This window comes from Pipra filicauda, unplaced genomic scaffold (assembly GCF_003945595.2).
Source record: "Pipra filicauda isolate LSUMZ 115617 unplaced genomic scaffold, ASM394559v2 scaffold175_size1500280_pilon, whole genome shotgun sequence".
NCBI lineage: Eukaryota > Metazoa > Chordata > Aves > Passeriformes > Pipridae > Pipra > Pipra filicauda.
This window is the reverse complement of record NW_024104273.1, coordinates 1198585-1213939: the sequence shown is the minus strand read 5'-3', so window position 1 is coordinate 1213939 and position 15355 is coordinate 1198585.

Here is a 15355-nt window from a genome sequence, read left to right as displayed (position 1 = left end):
ACAGCTGTGCACACAGCATTGTTAGCTGGCCAATTAGTTACACCAGGGTGAGATCTGTTAGAAGGAAAGCAGTAGCAGCACACCAAAAATATTCTCTATATACTTACCAGATATCCCAGTGTCTTGGGAAGCTGATAGAGCCAAGTCTGCTGCCTCCTTCAGTGTTGACTGCTGTGGTAACCTATAAATCACCAGGGTTTATTTGCCCTAATTCCCCTGTCTACACGGTGACGTTCTTCAATAAAGAGGATCATTTTACACTGTAAATTATTTGCCAGATCTGCTGAACTTTGCCTCCACAATCCCAGTCCAAATTCATATCCGCAGGATTGTAATGTATGATGACATATCGTCAGCTCATGAGGATAGCTCTGTTTTATCCATGCATAATCCCAAATTGCTGTATTTCTTCCTAACCCACAATCAAGTCTGTGGCCCTTGGGGAACAAAGGAGCCAGTGAAAATTAATTTACAAAGGCTGTTTTCCTCTTTCCCTCTTGGTTACTCTAGCTGCTTTCTGCTCCCCACAAGGAAAATAGACTTATATGGGAAGAAATAAATTGTTTCATTTGCAAGAGGAAATAAAATAAAAATACTAAAATAAACCCAGTAAAATTTTAAATAAATAAATAAATAAGTGGTCTAAGTTGGTACATTGGCTGCATCAGCACTGAACTAGGGGACTAAAAGCATCTGGAACTTTCTAAAAGCACCTGGGAATTTCACTCAGCTGCACACAGTTCTATGATCACTCTTCCAAAATTTGCCTGGGAGGCCTGTTATTCAGCAGCTGCATATTCCCATGCAAGCAGCCCTTAGTTCTGGGTGAAACTTCGTAAGAGAGTAATGCAGGAATATGAAGCTGAGTTTATCACAGAAATAGGTTATGTGGAGTAGGAAGAGAAGTCTCCTCTATTGTTGCACAAAGCAAAATGCATTGAAGAATTTCATATGCTTCAGGATCATCCCATGTAATACCCCAGATAATCTGCATATTAAGGATTCCTCTTTGCTTTCTCCTGAGTGATTGTGACCAGTTGAGTTGCCTGTGGATTACGACGGCTATCCCACACTGTCAGCACTGCACCAACACACCTTTGGCTGTAAAGGGCAAAGCAGCAGAATTAGGCTGCACCTCTCCCTGCCTTCCCATTTGCCTGGGAACAGATCTCAGATTGGGATAAGCCTTTCTGAGGGCCCACAGTTCTGGAGCTTTTTAAAAAAGAAACTGTTTTGGGGAAGCAACCTCTTAAGACAAGGCTGGGGGCTGTGCACAGGTCAGTAGGGGAATCATGCAGCCACATCATGCTAACTAACATAAGATGGTTAATGCAGCTTGGAGATATTAAAGACTAAAGAGATAGGTGATGTTAAAGAGTAGTTGCTTTTCTGTGTCTTGGAAGGAAATGAAGGAGGCCCTGGTGCATTTTGTCATTCGTATGTGATGCTGAAGAATGTAGTTTGCTATTTAATACAACAAAATTTACCACTAGCAAATTAATTTCCTCATGACTTACATTTTTTGCAGAACACTCAGCAGTGGCCAGATGGCAGATGTGTTAGGCCTGCTGCTTGTTATGCTAATTGTCAGCCGTAAAAGCATGAAAGCTGCCCAGTTAACACTTCTCGCCTGCTTGTTATAGCCCAATGTTGCTGTTAGAGGCCAGCATTGCCTGCAGCCAGCAGGTTCAGTCAAAAGAGGCACCCTTCAACTGCATGTTTTGACTGGTTTTCTTGTTACTGCTCAGTTCAGTTTTGACCCCTTTTTGGTACATTCCTGTCCAAAAAAAGCATGGGTCAAACTGGTTTCCAGTATGGGGGTGTGTCTGTGTGCACCTGCGTTTGATCTTCGCAGCGCCCAGATCCCTGAAAGCCTCCCCTAACCCCAGCGTGAAGCACTGAGCATCCATCCCTGCTCTTCCTCCCTCCACCACATGCACCTCAGTACAATTTCAAGATGTCAGGTGCTCCTCACCTGCACCACCATTTTTCTTTATGTTTTTCTGGGCATTTCAGTCTCACACCAGGGCAAAATGAGATTTGCCTGAAACCTCCCTGAAAGCTGTCCAGCACCACCTCATGGAGCAGAGGCTGCTGCTCGTCTGGGAAGGACATTTCTCACCTCTGCCCTCCTGTCCCTCTTCCCACAGAAGCTGCCATGGGGCCCAGACTGGAGTTTCTCCTGGGTGGGATCCCTTGCTCAAGTCAAAAGGTGTTTTTGGAATCCAAAATCCTTCCCTGGTTTCACTGAACATATTTGTACCCCTCTGCCCCATAGAGTTACCTCCCCTCCTGCACCCCTCACTGGTGCCAAGTCCAATTACACTTCTTTTTTTTTTTTTTGCTTATTTTGCTTTCTTGTTTTTTAAAGCTTCTGGCAATCACTTTAAATCCCCAATAAAGTTATGCTCCTACACTGCTGCTATCAGCAGGAATCAGGTGCTTAGCAGGACTCTGCACTTCTTCAACATCTGCCTTCATGTGAAAAACCAAGAGCTTGCAGGCTATGTAAGAAACACCTTTCATCACCATACTTATTATGTAGGTACAACTAAACTTAGAAACCCTCCCCAAGAGACGCCAGTTCTGACAAACAGCCCTGTTACCCTATCCACAAAGTAGAAAAGTTGTGTTTTAGTGCTTTTAAGTGCCACTGTGTGCTCTCCAGAGCCAGTTTTTCATTTGCTACCTATAACTGCATCCTGGCTCTCACCTCATTTGCCCAGAGACCCCCACAGCCCCCAGCAGACTGAGGGGCTTGAGCCCTGCTTGTTTCGGCTGAAAGGCTGACACTTAAGCTAGTGCAGATGGTAATTGGTACTTGAGGGAGCGTTGCTTCCAGGGAATCCTCTCATCACTCGCTCTGAGTCATATGGTTACTGGAGGACACTTCACCAGAAACACATTTTCTGCCACGTTTTCTATCTAAGCTCTCACAAATTAACTGAGTTCATGTATAAATGTAAGAAGGAGGAATGCAGAACACTTTTATAAGGTTGCAATTATGAGAAATGTATGCAGACAGACACCTGTTCACCAATTAAAAACTGGGTTTATATAGAGGTTATACAAAGTCTGCACAGTTCTAGTATTGATTGTTTGTCTGGCAAAGTGATAATCAACAGAAAAATTAACTGGGTTTGACTGCAAGTTGGGATTGCCAAGGCTGATGGTGCCCAGAAGCAGAAAAATTAAACTGTTTTATGTTTATCTGAGGATGCTTCACTTAACCTAACAGGAGAAAACCCGGAGGACTAAAACCAAATGAAAACCAGATCACTGGTTCAGTCGCTATTCAGTGGCCAGCTACTGCTTTCCTTGGGAAGCAATTCATTATTACATTTTGCACTGCTGGGAATGAAACATCTCATCAGCTCAGTTAATGCTGCCGAGTAGCAGGTGGTTTTCCTGCCATGAGGACACAGTGGGCACAGTCCCACCATGGCTGGGCCATTAGGTACAGCTGAGGTACACCAACAGAAATTTGCTCTAATAGCTTTCTCAATCTGATAGCAGGACTGCATCTGCTTAGCCCTTTAATAAAAGGTGATGAATAACCATGGGGTGTTTTCCCTGGCAGCTGAAACCTTTTCCAAGATGGAAATAATGTTCATGTCTTTAGTCACCTAACAGATGAGACAGAAAAACTGGTGGCCTTGTCCAGAAACCATGAGCCAAGCCTAATTCTGGGGTGAGGTTTCACACTCAAGCTGTGTGACCAGCACATTAAAAAAAAACTGGGAAAGACAAGACTTGAGTTATGTTGAGTGTCTGCGTCATGCCCTGTTGCCTAGGTAGCTACATTTAACATTCAGGGCCTTGTTTCTAGGAGTTATGAGCTAGGGAGATAAACAAGCTCTTTTAAGGATTCAGAAGAGAAGAGGACTCAAATTTGGTTTGTTATATTTACTTTGTTGTGCTCATTTAGACATTCATGGTCTAATGATGACCCAGAAACACAGATAGCCTGCGGAAGTGTTTCCCTTGCTCTCTTCAGCCAGCTTTGTATGCCTAGCCCTGTATAATCCCTGGCACGGACACACACACACCTCCCTACACCGATCAGTTTGTTACGTTAAGGAAAAAGTGACACTCCAGACTGCACAGGGTGAGTCAAATGTAGTAAGAGGCTACCCTCTCCAGTTTGCATGGATCAGGCTGCTCTCATTTTCACTGTACAAGAGGATGAACAGTCCTCCATCAGGTGAAGGGGAGAGCTGCACTGCATGTGCCCTCATGCCAGACCCCCAAGGCAATGTTTACCATACCCTACCAGAGGTGGTATCCATCCACATCCCATGAGCTGCCTTCTTTGCCTCACAATTCAGGCACCAGTTCTGCTTTTGTGAGATCCCATTGGTGTGAGAGTTCTGATTTTACTGCACAGTGGCCACCAAATCCTCTGGCCTTGGTTTTGTAACTTCAGAGCAGGCAGATGCTGCAGTGCAAGTCAGGGTCCCACCACAACAAACATGGGCAGGTGTCTGTCCTCCTCCAGTTCATTCCTCCAGAATCAACTGGATTGGAAAAGACGTCTGTGTAAAAAATTTTACTCTCTCTGTAAAAAATTTCTTCCGAATATCCAACCTAAAGCTCCCCTGGCACAGTTTAAGACTGTGCCCTCTTGTCCTACTGCTGGTTGCCTGGGAGAAGAGATCGACGTCCACCTGGCTACTACCTCCTTTCAGGTAGTTGGGATGCTCCAGGAAAAACACATGAAGGAATTATAAAAAGAAAAGGATGTTCACCTGCTAACATGACTAGTTGGCCTAGTAGACATAACTAGTTGGCCTCAGGCAAGTTTACCTCTGAGATGCCAATACACAGTAGCTCTTTGGAGGGTCAGCAAGAAGTGCTTGCACATCAGCCTCGCCTGATTGAAGCAGCATTAGTGCAGCTCCCCAGATCCAGAAAGAACTTCTCTTGAAGGGTACAGTAGTAATGAAAATGTTTATTCTTCATGGCCTATGAGTATATTTCATTACCATTTAGTAATATCATAGCTGTAACTACAGGAAAAGCTATTTTCATTATACTGTATACAGAGCTATGCAAGCTTGCTCCAGAATTTCTGGGCTGACTTCTGTCAAGTTTAGCCCAACCCAGGACTTCCCTTCATCTAATTTCCCACAGAGACATGTGGACGTGTCTTTAGCAGTATAAACCTAATTATGCTCCTGCAGCCCCAAAACTGACAACTAAATTACTGTTCCAGAATGCTTACAGAACAAAGCTTAACCAGAACTGTTGCAGCTTGATTTGTTGGACCAGCAGTCTGGAAAGAAAGATCGTTATGTAAATCTAGCCTGGAAATTGTTATCAAGACTGATGACACAGAACAGAATCCTTTTCTTTTTTTGAAGGGATTCAACCTTATTACAACCACACTCTGTTTCTGGTTACATTAGCATAAATAATGTGATTTCTTTTCCCTGTAAAGCTGCAAAATTTTTGTTCTGGAAGTGCTTGTTTTCAGCAGAAAGTTGGTAGTGTTCATAAATTAACATAAGATACCCACCCTGGCCAGTCCCAGTCCATACTTGCTCCATCCAGTGCCTTTCCTCCTCTATTTGCTGCCTGACATAGGTTTGAAATCTCATAAAACCTACAATCCATGAAGATCTGCTGCTATATAGGAGTGATATAATATAATCATGCAAGAAATAATCTCTGTTGCAGTTGACACTTCATTTGTATGTCTTTCATGGTTACTAGACCCAGTATACCTTCCAACTACAGAAACAGATAAGTGTCTTGGAAACCAGGGAAAGGACCTATTGAAGATGTAAGTCTTCTTTCCACTACTTGTTTTATCTATCATTAGGGGTTTAAGTTTCTGTTTTAGTTGCACTCTACTGACATTATTTATACTTGTTTACATGTGACATAGTAAGGCTTGGAAAAAGAAATTAATACAAGTCCAGTCCTCAAAGAAGAATATTGTCCTGATCCATTACCCAATGATATAAAACATAAAGCTATTGTTTTTGGAAGCATGGAATCAAGGCCAATATAATAATCTGTTGGGTCCTAGAATATAGAGACATTTTCATCTTCTCCTTACATTTCTAGAGAATCTAAAAAATAACATCCAACAGATGTGAAACAGGAAATAGAATACTTCATTTTTAAAAAGTACAAATCTGCAGACATGGAAGTCACAGAGAGCAAACGCAAAACCCATTCAAGTAACTATAGAAAATGCAGGAAGACAGTAATGCGTATCTATTTTTTACAGTAATCATCAATATATCTGTCTTCTAAACCAGTCTGCTCTACTTCCACTAACAGCTGTATCTTGCTTTTTGTTATAGTAAAACAGAAATTAAGTAGCAAAGTTGTAAAACTAGAAGAATTTAAGAAAAATAAATATTCAGTGAAGTAAACTCGAGAGGCTGGGGTTTATTTATTACAGATAAGAACTTTCCCATAGAAAATAATTTTAGGAATGGAAGAGTTGTGTTACGTATTTCATGACAAACAAAAAAACAACAGCACAGATTTTTGGCATGACATCATGGTTCAGATTTTAAGCAGCCCTTTTCACTGCGTGTAGAGACAATAATCCTGGTGCAATGTGAGCCAAGCCACTGGCATGCAGCATGATTTCCAACAATCCTCTTTTTCCACTCTGCAGCCCCAGCTACTGTACAGCTTGGTGTGTGAAATCTTGGTCCCCTGATTTGTTCTGTGTCCCTCCGGGTCTTTGGTGGAAACAAGGGAACTAATGGGCAGTGGTGAATGAGACCAGGAAAAAATAAAAATCACTTTGGAATGATTCTGAAGTTTTTCACTGAGTTTTTATGGGTAACAAGTTAATTAAGACATCAGGGATATTTAGCACATTGTTGTTAAGCATAAAGTCATACCTAAAACCCCACTGTTGGCTTATATTTTCAATTTATGACCCAAAACCATATTTTCTGATGCTGTTGTTGCATATCCTCTTCTCCTTCATTCTCCTAACCTAAAACGCTTTTTTCTTTTCCAATACCTCTGAACACAGGCCTATCCCTGCTCCATGATGTCCTCCTTCAGGCCCTGGTCAATCCACATGACCTGCATTTTGTCCTGGCTCATCTCACTGGCTTGCCATGTTTGAGTTGGAGCCACCTCCTCATGCCCCAGGGACAGAAACTCTGGTCCTTCCAGCAGCCAGGAGGTTTGATGTGCTTGTGTCCAACTGCTGTCTTTGGCTTGAGGCTAAATATCTGCCTTGAGCACATCCCCATGAACTCTCAAGGAGGATACTCTCCACCCTGGCTCTAGGAAACCTGATCCTGAGTCACAACTTTCCTCCCCACAGTAGGGTCTACCACTTTCTCCAACCCACAGTTTAATGTAAGGTTGAAGTTCAGTGAGACTCACAAGACATGGACTGTGACCTCTGAAAGAGAGAAGAGGAACTGCTTTTCTCCATTTCCTGAACTATGGTTCAGGAAAGGCCTGGGCTTCCACGGCTTTGAAGATTTTCTTCCTCAAGATCGTCTTTGTTTTCTGTATGAGACATTTACCTCTTGTCTAGTCTTGAAAATTCAGGTCTCTGGAAAGTTGGAGAAATTACAACTTTGGAGGAATCTCAAGACTAAGCAATGAAGAAGGAGAGGAGCTTCCAGGCAGCCTGTAAATTCTTGGGGCTTGTCCAGATTCTGTTCATTTGTTTATTTTCTCAAATACCTGCTTTAATGCAGTGGTAAATTAACATTTTATGGTACCTTTGTTTAAGTTTTTAGACCACAGCTTTTATTATTACTTGCGACAGCTAAGGTTCCCAGCTGATCAGCACCTGCAAAAGCATGGAAGAACAGATCTGGCTTCACCAGTGTTCTGAGGTCACAGGGGAAAAAAATTTGAGACAGTTTTTGCTTTTTCAAATAACTGTATTTGAGCTTTTAAAATGCACCAGAAGGAAGGATTAAAAAGAGCCACAACATCTCTTTAAAATATTTGTCAGGAATGGTCACCTCTAACATCTATTTGAATTATGTATATACTAACTCTGTCCAATTTTGTACACAGTTTTAGTATGAAAAAAATCATGGTTGATGATGATGATTTTTATTTTATATATTTAAAATTGATTCAGATGAAAACCAGTTGTAAGAGAAAATGTCTTTTTCAGAGATACATTGGCATAGCTAGAAGGGAAAAGGAACACACACATGATGTTTAAGGAAGTACATTAACTCGTTCCAAAGTGAGAGATTTACAATTACATTATATATTACATTTTTTAATAAACTGCACTTGAATGCATGCAGTCAGTCCAAAACTTCTCAGACATCAGATATAGGCAGAGAAGGGGACACGTGCACGTGCACACATGGCTGGGGAGATGACAGGGGGACACTCACGAGCCTTCTGCATTCCAGAAGATTTATTTCAGCTTTAAAGAGAAAATTAATTAACAAAATCAAGTTGCTGTCAAAAATGTTCTTTTCTGTTGGTTTCTATTTATAATTACCACAGAACAGAATTTAAGCTGAAACACAAACTGCAGAATAACAGTCAGAATACATTAATTCTAGCAGTTCTGTCTGCTCCTCTGAAGAACACGTGTGAGAAGGCACAGCAGGTGTCCCCTCCCTCCACACTTCCATCCATCTTTTTTCTGGTTTTCAATTGCTTGGAAGGCAGGGTGTGGCAGCTGTGCACCAGGACCTTGAGCAATGTCCTAAAGGTTTTCCTGTGAGACTGTCCAAGTCAGGCAAATGCCTAACTGATCAGTCTTGTTCTATGAATACATTGCTGCTGGAGAGGGGGATTTCAGGAGTCTGGGCAGTGCTGGAGGATGTTAACAGGCACAAGGTAAAATGTTGATGGCATTATTCCCATTTGTTAATAGCTGTACTAGCCCCAGTGAAGCTGCTGCAGGACACTTGCTAAACCTGCTTATTTTGTTTGTGCATTCATCAGGACTTTCAAGGTTACTTTATCCACTGTTTTGAAATAACATGCCAATTGGTGAGTAAGTGAGTAAAACTCTAAGTTATGCATAAGTAAATGGTTTAATTTCTGCCACAGCTCCCCTGCACAGGAGGTAATGTGCTGCTCTCACACTTTGCAAAGCTCAGCCAAAGATCACAGTGCAACTCCCTGGCCAACTATGCCATCCTCTTTACTTATTCAGCAAAACTGCTTTTATACATCTGCCCTGGCTACATTTCTCCTTGCTTAGCTCATGAAGAAACCCAAATAAATCTCCCTTGAACCCAAATTCACAGTTTCCAGAAACTGGTTCAGTCAGCAATATCTGTGGTCTTCTCTGCTGAGAACATGCCCGAATTATACATGTGCCTCCTGGCTCTGCCTGTACAGTCAGAAGCCAGAGTGCTAAAGTTCCAACAGCTAAATCCCATTGTACTCTTCATTTAATGCTTCGTCACAGACATTCCTCATCCCTTGCCTTGTACAATGCCTTTGCATGATGCTTCTTAGAAATAGCTGTAAAATGTGTTGTTGAATTAAGGACTGTGACCCCCACACCTCCAGGAGGCAATAAAGAAGCTTATTAATAACAAACTTGATTAATGGGCTGGGAAGGTAGTGTTAAGGAAATTTCTTGTTCATTAGTTGATTACAAGTTCCAGGAACCATAGATCATACTGTTCTCACTGGGGCTTAGCCAAAGAATCAGATGAAGGTGACATCTCTACTACAAAAAATTGATTTCAGTAGTACTTAGATCATGCTTTGTACCAATGATGAAAATTATTAAAATTGTTTAGTAATAGATGTCAATGCATGGAGTATTCAGGGATACCAAAATTCATAAGCATCAGCACCACAGCATGAAGTCAGATTAGCGTCTCACTTTGCATGGCCCCTTCCTGATGTCGTCATGGTAGTCTTTCATAATATAAAAAATTAGGTAAATTCATCCTTACTCTTTGTCACACAGCTTATGAGATTTTTCATTCGTCCATGCTGCATTAGGGTACCTATACCAGGCATGCACCAGCCCTGCTGCAAGACCTCTCCCTTTGCCCACACAGACCTGGGGCTCTTGGTGGATAAGGTGAGCAGAAAAGCCTTTAGGTCTCTCATCAAACTGAATTTAGCCAAACAGTCCCAAAACCTGATGTTTCTATCCTCTCTACAGTCTCTTGAGACAGGGTCCCAGTGCATTTTTAGCATAGGGTGATGCCTGCTAATTGTCACCGTCTCAGTTCCTGTTTCCCCAGAATAAGGAGCAACAGGCAAAGCCATTGAAGCAAAGGGCAGCAATTCGCTTTTGACTGTTTTAAGGGTTAGTTATTTTCTCAGCCAGCCTACAACTTTAACTATTCAAAATACCAAATTCAGTATTTCTTGTAGAATTACAGCAGAAATGATTTAGCCACTTGTATGCTTAGAACAGTGATTTTTGTGTGAGAGCACCGTGCCCCACCTTGCTCCTGTATCAGCTGCTGTTACAACTATTTTAAGGCTTCATTTCCCCAAGCACTCATGAGGGAGCCTAGTTACCACCTGCACCCCATCATTACAGGTCCTATGAGATACCCTCAGCCCAAATCTCAGGCTCAGTGTGTACTCCAACTTTGCTCTCTTGATGGAGCTCCATTTATTTCGCCTTTTGCACTCAGTCGTCTCTCTGTTGGGGTGACTTGGAGGCAGTTTTGTACAACCAAAAGTAATTAATTAGATCAATCTCTTGAGGCCTGTTTGGAAGAGAAAAATACCTCCTGGTATTAATTTGCTTCAGTAATCTAAATGATGTATTTCTGGATCATCTTCTCAGATGCTGTTTCCGCTCTTTTCACACCTCTAAAAACGGAATGTACAGTGCAGCAAACAGTCTGGGTTTAGCCTGTCAGATCCTGCTACATCATTAACCTTGAGATTATGGCTCAGATCTAAACTCTTATCCTTTCCTATCTGCACTAAATAATGCTTCAATTTTTTTATAAAATTCCACTAATGCTAGGTAAAATTGCACATCTTGGAGCCATTCAGGCTAATATAGCATAAAAATCCTGCCATATCCACAGGTCTTTTTAGATCCTCCTTCTCAGCAGATCTTTTTTCAATGACTGCTTGTGCTGCAGTGGGGTAATGAAGGCAGTAACCACATCCCTGTTGCAAGTCCCCTCCCAGGACACTTCTGCCTTCAAAGCTATCACCTAGCCCTTGGCCCTTCCCCACGTTCAGTGTCCGAGAGAGCAAGGGAGCTCCCCTGTGCCCCCAGCAGCAGGAAGGACCTCCCAGAAGGAGGGAGCACCACTGAGGAGCTTACAGAGGCTCTGGGTGAGGGATGGCCCAGACACCCAGCCCCTGGCCAGGCACCACTCAGAGGAGTGATCAACTGGTACAGCTCGCTGACACAGCGCATTATACACACCAGACAAACTAAGTTTAAGGCCACAGGTATCCCATCTTGTGCAAACTTGCTTCCAGACAAGACTATAGTATTAAAACTGAGTTGGAAGGGAGAGAAAAATGAAAGGTACAGTGCCTGCAGAGTACAGCCAGCATTTCAATATCTGTTGTTTTCTGATGATGCCTTTCACATTCTGGTCATTCCCCTTCTTCTACTTTCTGTCTTTTGCTCAGCAAATGTACTCAGCTTTGAACAGTCAGTTTGCAAACTAAGCATGGTATGGAATAGGGCAGGAGCCCACAGATACTTTTTCTAGGTGATGACTTGCACCTACCACATGCTCTAAGTTGTTGTTAATATCATTAGTACATAAATGTATATAGTAACATAGTTTTTAACTATAAGGAATAATTTCACTTAAAGTGAACACTTGGATTCTGGGAAAATGTTGGCCTTTTAACTGCTTGGTAGCTGCTATGTTCTGTCACAGCTCCATGTGTGTTGAGAGTATTGAACAGCAAACCCTTGCCTATGATCTGTGGTTCATAAAGTTCAAAGTCCTACAGCAAGTGTGATGTATAATCCTACGTGGGACTTCTGCCATGCAGAGCTTTGGTGTCTGCTGATTCCCAACACACCAACAAAATTCAAATGCAAATTTATATCCATAAGACAAACAAACAGCTACTCTGCCACATACCCCCTGGTCTCTGGCTGACTGAGCACCACAGAAAGTCTGTCTCCTGCATCAGTGAGAACAGAAGAGGTCGATATCAGTACCTCAAACAACTGTCAATTTAGAGTAAGCGACATCCATCAGATAAAATGATTAAGAGATCAGCTTTCCAAACCATTGCCCCAATGGCCAACAAAGATACAGAGTGCAAGCACTGGTATGACTGCATCTGTCAGGATGTATTAGCTCTGAGAAATCGTTACTCACCCTAGGGAGGAAAATTAGCAAAGAAAACCCCCAACATTAGTCTGAACTGTGTGTAAATGGGACTTCCAATAAGGAACAGAGAGGGAAACAGAGCAGAGCTTTTTACTTATTCCTGGGTAGCCATTAACTTTCTACATCTATTCCTGTTGAAAAATAGGTAGATCTATGACAATAAAGTTTGGAAATTGTCATTTTTTAAAAAATTTTTATTTTTCAAAAAAGCTCCCTCTTGCCTCCCTTGCCTGCCTTTTGTGAGAAGTGGGTTTGGCAAGACCAAGAAGTTTCTTCTTTGCTTTATTTTTGAGGCCATATTTCCTGAGTGCTGACAACTTTTCTCTCATGTGATACAATAAAACACTAGTAATTCATAAACTAAGAAAGGGTTTCCCTTTTTTGGATGTTTTTTGTTGTTCTTCTTCTTGTTGTTTTCATTACTAGTTTAGTTATCTAATAAAAGCACTTCTCACACCAGAGGATAGTCTGGGGAGGCTAGAATGTCTTCAAATGAATGTATAGATTAGTCTTTAGGAATTGTTATATCTGAGCTAATGCTTGGTACTTATCTCATGCTGTGCTCTACATAGGTGAACCAGCAACACTGACACTGGTAAACAGGTAAAGAAGCAGGGGAGCAAAACTTCCACTAACTCTAGATATTCCATTCAAGGAAAATCGTGGCTCTGATTTTCAGAGCAGATATTATGTCACTGAACCTCAGCTTCTCCTTTTTATCCATTTCAGCTTAAATTAATTTTTGTTCTGATTAGTGTACCAGTCTTTAATATACAGTCCTAACTGTTGCATATGATGCCCAGAACAAAGTTGTTTGTGGAGGGGAGGATGGTTTCACCGCACTTTTCTAGGTCTGGTAACATTCTGAGCTTGTAGGAGGTGTAAAGTTTTTGGTAAAAAAGATGGGATTTTTGGCACATGAAGCTGACAGACAAATATATATCTTCTTCTGAAATATCTTGTTAAAGTCATTTTCTTTTTCTATATTAAAAAAAAAGTGTTCTGGTTTTGAAATTTTTTTTTTATTTTCAAGTGCTACATTAGAATATAAACAGTAGGGAAAAATCTATCCAGGTCATACAGTACAAAGGAGTATTCCTTCTACTTGGTGACAGGCAGCCACTGGTGACAAAAATAGCCAAGGAAAGGAAAGTCTTTGAAGCTAAAAATTTACTTTTCTACCCCAATTGTGTGCCAGACTACAGGCAGAAGAAAGGTGTATCTGTGAAAGCAAAGCATTCAAAAAAACCCTTGAGAAACATCCTGGGGAAAACTTAGCACTGCTGAATGAGTTTTGCTAATGGGTTGCATAAGATGAGACTTTTTCCAGCTTGCCTCAAGCTGCACTACTGGTTCTGCTGCTGATCACTGTAGTACCTGGGGTCCTAACTGCTCAGGAGGGATGGCCCTGGACACAGGGGCCGCCTTGTCAAATGTCTGAAAGCACATGGAGACTCAAATGCTTACCACAAATATTAGCATAGCTTGTGCTCTTTGATTACTTTCCCTTCCACTACTAACTTAGCCAAGATCCTCAAAAGTATTTACACCTCTTAATAGTTTTCAGAATCTCAGCCATACTGATGGACTCTACAGCCCTGGCAGGGCCAGTCCTGACTCACAGTCATATCCCCAGAGGATTGAAAAGATGTATCAAGCAAAAGTTAAAAGCACTTGGATAGTCAAGGTATTCACAGACAAGGGTTATTCCTGTTTGTTGCAGGTTTTCTGAGTGGCTCTGGGTATATCACCAAATCTCCATGTGCATCAACTGCTTATTGCTGGGATGTGGCATTTCACTTTGTTTTCTCCTTTTACAATCTAATTCAAGTATAATTAATGCAATATAGTATCTAAAGGGCCTCTGCCATCCTTCTTTTCCTCCTTTCCTCTTTTAATCTTGTTCCTTGTTCTTTTGTCAACTGTTCTACACTTTATGCCACAGTGCTTAAACTAGGTTTTAAAAACAAACTCAAAACCTACATGACTTTTGCACATCATTACTGTGACCTCTGTTTGCACACTTTTAGAAGTTATTCTTCATTCAGTAATATAAATACAACTACACAGATATAGCAGGGATAAGCAGAGAAGATGGTGGGTAATATAAAAGATCCCCACACGCATACATGCAAGGTACACAGGTTAAACCAAGGCTGAATAAAAATTTGGGTTAAATCACAATTCAAATGTAAATTTGGGAGATTTTGACAAGAAAGCCAGACTGCCCAGTTGCCCACACCCCATTGGTAGCAAAGCAGAGCAGGTCACAGCACTTCAAATATGGCCATGTGCTAGGATCTAACCTAGAGCATCTTTCTTCAGAAACTGCTGCTTTTATTTTTAGTTCATGCAAAATTCCCAGACAACAATAGTTCTGCAAGTGTAAGAGAACCAGTAGAAGTGCTTTGAATATAAGCAAATGAGAAATAGGCCTGGCATCGCTTCCTTTGGTCTTGGAGCACTCTTCTAGTCATTCTTCTGTGAATGAGTAATGCTGGGCATGGAATCTCCCATTCATCAGTTAGTCTGTGTTGACTGTGAAAACTCAGAACTGTAGTTTAATCTGAGACACACGGCAAACTGAATAAACACAGCAGTGGTAGTAGATATCATGAGAACATGAAGCGAAGTTTCAAAGCAAGAGAGAAAAGTTCAGATTGAGGTGACTTGGATGCTGAGCGTTTACCTTGGCCCAGCATGCAGGTCTGTAAATAATACAGTACATTAATAAACTGGCATACCTTCAGTCATTGCTGTTTCAGCAAAAAGCAATTACAACCTGCCAGATATCCATGTGTTTGCAAAGGCCAAATGCCATGAGGCAATATCAGCCCCAGGGTCTCTCTGGGCCTGGTTCACGGATGACTGAAGGCAGGGGAGAGTCTTCCACTGGCTTCCAGAAATGCTCAAGACCTATGGGTATGTGAAACAGAACACAACAAGCATCTGTCACCTCAAGGGCAAGGAGCTGGCAGAAGTGTCAACCAGATTTCATTAGCTATATACAGTCAGGCGTTGCATTAACGCAAGTTGCTGTGGTTTAAAATGCTTTGGTTCAAAAAACATGCCTTTGGATG